The 5,000-nt window shown below is 53.0% G+C and overlaps 1 non-coding gene across 1 annotated transcript in view; it reads right to left on the reverse strand.

Annotated features, from left to right (window-relative positions):
* The window catches only part of LOC124765319, a 1,909-nt gene extending 1,257 nt beyond the window's left edge, over positions 1–652 (reverse strand). The window contains exon 1 of the ribosomal RNA XR_007012877.1: positions 1–652. This exon is cut by the window's left edge and continues 1,257 nt beyond it. This is a non-coding gene — a ribosomal RNA (small subunit ribosomal RNA).
* Between the last annotated feature and the right edge of the window lie 4,348 nt (positions 653–5,000).

Raw genomic sequence — 5,000 nt, forward strand, 5'->3', positions numbered from 1 at the left:
CAACTACGAGCTTTTTAACCGCAACAACTTTAATATACGCTATTGGAGCTGGAATTACCGCGGCTGCTGGCACCAGACTTGCCCTCCAATAGATACTCGTTAAAGGATTTAAAGTGTACTCATTCCGATTACGGGGCCTCGGATGAGTCCCGTATCGTTATTTTTCGTCACTACCTCCCCGTGCCGGGAGTGGGTAATTTGCGCGCCTGCTGCCTTCCTTGGATGTGGTAGCCGTTTCTCAGGCTCCCTCTCCGGAATCGAACCCTGATTCCCCGTTACCCGTTACAACCATGGTAGGCGCAGAACCTACCATCGACAGTTGATAAGGCAGACATTTGAAAGATGCGTCGCCGGTACGAGGACCGTGCGATCAGCCCAAAGTTATTCAGAGTCACCAAGGCAAACGGACCGGACGAGCCGACCGATTGGTTTTGATCTAATAAAAGCGTCCCTTCCATCTCTGGTCGGGACTCTGTTTGCATGTATTAGCTCTAGAATTACCACAGTTATCCAAGTAACGTGGGTACGATCTAAGGAACCATAACTGATTTAATGAGCCATTCGCGGTTTCACCTTAATGCGGCTTGTACTGAGACATGCATGGCTTAATCTTTGAGACAAGCATATGACTACTGGCAGGATCAACCAGGGAGCTGCGTCAACTAGAGCTGAGCAGCCGGCCGCCCGGGAGTGTGTCCCGGGGGCCCGCGCGAACACGCAAGCGTCCGCTCAATCATTCTGCAAACAGGAGGAGGCTGAGCTCCCCTGCACAATACACCTCGAAACCCTCTCAGGTCCCGGCGGCGCGCAGCGCCGTCCCAAGTACTTGGTCGGGTTCGAGAGAGGCGCAATCGCCCGGAGTTAGGCGAGTAGACGCTTTCGGTGCGACCACCCGTGCTCCCAACTGAGCTTGCCGCTGCCGACAGAGGCCCGGGAGCGTGCTGTCGTGGCATTGCCGGCGGGAGACAACACGCGCCACCTACGGTGACCGGCAGCTCCAACGCCAGCGCCACAGAAGGACAAAAGCCCCACTTGGGTGCCGAAGCGAACTCTCCCAGCACAGCGCACGCGCCAACACATCCGCACAGCTGCGATACAAACCACCAGCGAGAACCGCTGGGGCGACCGAGCAGCAGACGGCGTCGCGGCGCCGAGCGCCGGGCGGCAGCGCATCCTCAACGCACACAGTCCTCAATCGGACCAGCACACTGAAGATGTCCACCGCGCTTCGCACCGGGCCCGCGAGGACCTACTTTGGCCGCACGGCGCCGCGCGCAGGGTGCGCCGGCGCGCAGCTGCGACGCCTGCCGCGTCCGTCGGCCGGCGCGCCTGCCACTGGCCGCCCCCACCAGCCGGCTGTAGCGCGTGCGCCCACGCACCGCGCGGCCAGCACGCCGGGAGGCGCCCCCTCACCGGCCGGGGACGGTCCCACCCAGCCACCGCCGCGTATCGCTTCACACCCAGATGCCGTTCAGTTTCGTCGGCATGGTGGGTATCGCTGGAACAACCGGTTAGTACCTCAACCTATCGTCGCCATCACCGATTCACCCCTAGCGAGAACAACCGCACCACAACAGGTTACCATTTGTTCATTTGCGTAACTTCACCAGAAAACGCAGGCGTCCATCGCCATTTGCAACTTCCACGATTATTGCATGCCTGTGTCAGGTGTCACGCCACACTACGTCTGCCCACATACACGCAACAAAATGTGCACGCCTAGACAATACGTGGAAGGTGGCCCCCGTACGTATGCGATGTCCATTGCTCGAACGACTGTCAACCGGCCTCTGTAGCATGTCGCAGATATGGAACGCGGTGCACCATGCCATCACGGTGTGTGAGGAGAGACGACTAGGTCCGAATACATCAACAGACAGCTCATGCTGATCGCCATCCACGGCGTCCGTTCCTCCCACACGTCTCTATGGCGTACCACACTGCAATCCAGCTCTCATAGGGAGACGACACGTAGCTGCGTGCACAATATTTGCACTGTATGGTCCGCCGTTTTTGGGCGCAGTCGTTGTACGGTCACACATGTGCCACGATGTATCATTCAGTACATAAGGACGAATGTGCAGTACAGATTGTGGTTTACGCGTACGACATTAGCGGACAGTTGACACAGGCCGCACCACAACGTAGCCTGAGTACGTCGCATGCGGAGGGCATTGAACATGCAAAGTTCTCACCAACCAGCTTGCGAAGGCAGGGGGCAAGGTGGGGACGTGGGGAGGGGCGGCATGTACGTCCTGCTGCCATCCACATTACAGTGTACAGCAGGAGCATGTGGAAAGTGAGCAAGACTTGCAAGGTGTTTAACATGAAGCGATACACAGGGGAGCGGGGAGTGCGAGTAGCGAACTATATTGCGAGGGTTGCGGGTGGGCAACACTACACTAATTGAACGAGTCGTATAACAATTACAGAGCAGGTTTAGGCGACAACGTGGGTTACGTTAGGCGACAACGTGGGTTAGGTTAAGGCACGACGTGGGTTAGGTTAAGGCACGACATGGGTTAGGTTAAGGCACAACATGGGTTAGGTTAAGGCACAACATGGGTTAGGTTAAGGCACAACATGGGTTAGGTTAAGGCACAACATGGGTTAGGTTAAGGCACAACATGGGTTAGGTTAAGGCACAACATGGGTTAGGTTAAGGCACAACATGGGTTAGGTTAAGGCACAACATGGGTTAGGTTAAGGCACAACATGGGTTAGGTTAAGGCACAACATGGGTTAGGTTAAGGCACAACATGGGTTAGGTTAAGGCACAACATGGGTTAGGTTAAGGCACAACATGGGTTAGGTTAAGGCACAACATAGGTTAGGTTAAGGCACAACATGGGTTAGGTTAAGGCACAACATGGGTTAGGTTAAGGCACAACATGGGTTAGGTTAAGGCACAACATGGGTTAGGTTAAGGCACAACATGGGTTAGGTTAAGGCACAACATGGGTTAGGTTAAGGCACAACATGGGTTAGGTTAAGGCACAACATGGGTTAGGTTAAGGCACAACATGGGTTAGGTTAAGGCACAACATGGGTTAGGTTAAGGCACAACATGGGTTAGGTTAAGGCACAACATGGGTTAGGTTAAGGCACAACATGGGTTAGGTTAAGGCACAACATGGGTTAGGTTAAGGCACAACATGGGTTAGGTTAAGGCACAACATGGGTTAGGTTAAGGCACAACATGGGTTAGGTTAAGGCACAACATGGGTTAGGTTAAGGCACAACATGGGTTAGGTTAAGGCACAACATGGGTTAGGTTAAGGCACAACATGGGTTAGGTTAAGGCACAACATGGGTTAGGTTAAGGCACAACATGGGTTAGGTTAAGGCACAACATGGGTTAGGTTAAGGCACAACATGGGTTAGGTTAAGGCACAACATGGGTTAGGTTAAGGCACAACATGGGTTAGGTTAAGGCACAACATAGGTTAGGTTAAGGCACAACATAGGTTAGGTTAAGGCACAACATAGGTTAGGTTAAGGCACAACATAGGTTAGGTTAAGGCACAACATAGGTTAGGTTAAGGCACAACATAGGTTAGGTTAAGGCACAACATAGGTTAGGTTAAGGCACAACATAGGTTAGGTTAAGGCACAACATAGGTTAGGTTAAGGCACAACATAGGTTAGGTTAAGGTACAACATAGGTTAGGTTAAGGTACAACATAGGTTAGGTTAAGGTACAACATAGGTTAGGTTAAGGTACAACATAGGTTAGGTTAAGGTACAACATAGGTTAGGTTAGGTTAGGTTACACGTTGTTGTAAGGAAAGGTGTAGGGGGGGGCGGGGGCGGCAGGTTCGTTGATAGTGATTATAGTAAGTGAATGCTTGTGACATGATCAGATTTGTCACGTCAGGATGCACCTTTGGCTTATTAGAGGCGGCGCTCCAATTCTATGCTTGTGTCAGACCTGTGTCTTTGACTCATGTCATTGTTTGTGCGCTGTGACAGGAGGTACTATTGTGATGTTGGGTGCACCGTTGTATAGGACATGTGTGGGTGTTGGTGCCTGATCTGCGCAATGGTGGATGTCGAAAGGGTGGGATATTGTATTTTCCGCATGGACCTCCTGGTCTGGTTGTGATAGTGTGGATTGTGTAATGTGGCGGAGAGGATGCACTGGATGTTGTTCCATGCTGGTGCTTACATATTGTATGTGCGCCCGTTAGAAGCAGAGAGTGGTGCGTGATCAGAGTGGCTGGCTGACGTGTGGTTCCCATTGTGGGCAGACTCTTTCAGCATGTATACGGACAGTTGTATATATATTCTGTAGTTTGATGGCTCTGCATTGATTACTAATCAGCGCCGTGTGTACGGGTAATCTGGTTCCAGTCCAAAATGTTCCATCTGTGTACATTAGTGACAAAGACTCCCCTCATGCAGTGGGGCTCGGTCTGTTATAACTCTTCCGCGTAATATATTTGCCCCACGTTTTTGCGACTGCGAGTGCGAGTGCAACGCGCATGGGGACCGACATGCTGATGGCTCGGTATCGGACGCCGTACAGTGAGCAACGCGATCGCGTCTCTCGCTCGTAAGTGGTACAGGTCGCGGCTCATGTATAGGGACAGCGGGAATGTCGCATATTGGCAATAACTCTTCATGAAACGCACGTTATAGGGGTGGATTGCACTTTACGAGTGCGGGAAACGTCCGCCGTTCATCCGCTGGAGGTGCGCGTTTGGCGGTTGGGGTGGTGCACGAACGGGTGCGGGTGGAGTCATTGCCGGTCCACGGCTTCGTGCGGCAGAGCCACTGGAGATTGGGTGCTATGGTCGACAGAGGCTGCAGGCTTTGTGGGTGGCGTCGAAAGGCGGGCACTGTGGCGCCATCGCTGTCTTAATCGGCTTGGCGTCGCATAGATGGCGGTATCGTCGTTGGAGGAGGTCATGTTGCGGGAGACCTACAGATGGCGGTATGTTTTGTGGTGCGGACGTAGTGTTGTCAGATGCGCATAGATGGCGGTATTGCATGTGGTG

Source organism: Schistocerca piceifrons, unplaced genomic scaffold, assembly GCF_021461385.2.
Source record: "Schistocerca piceifrons isolate TAMUIC-IGC-003096 unplaced genomic scaffold, iqSchPice1.1 HiC_scaffold_654, whole genome shotgun sequence".
NCBI classification, from domain to species: Eukaryota; Metazoa; Arthropoda; class Insecta; order Orthoptera; family Acrididae; genus Schistocerca; species Schistocerca piceifrons.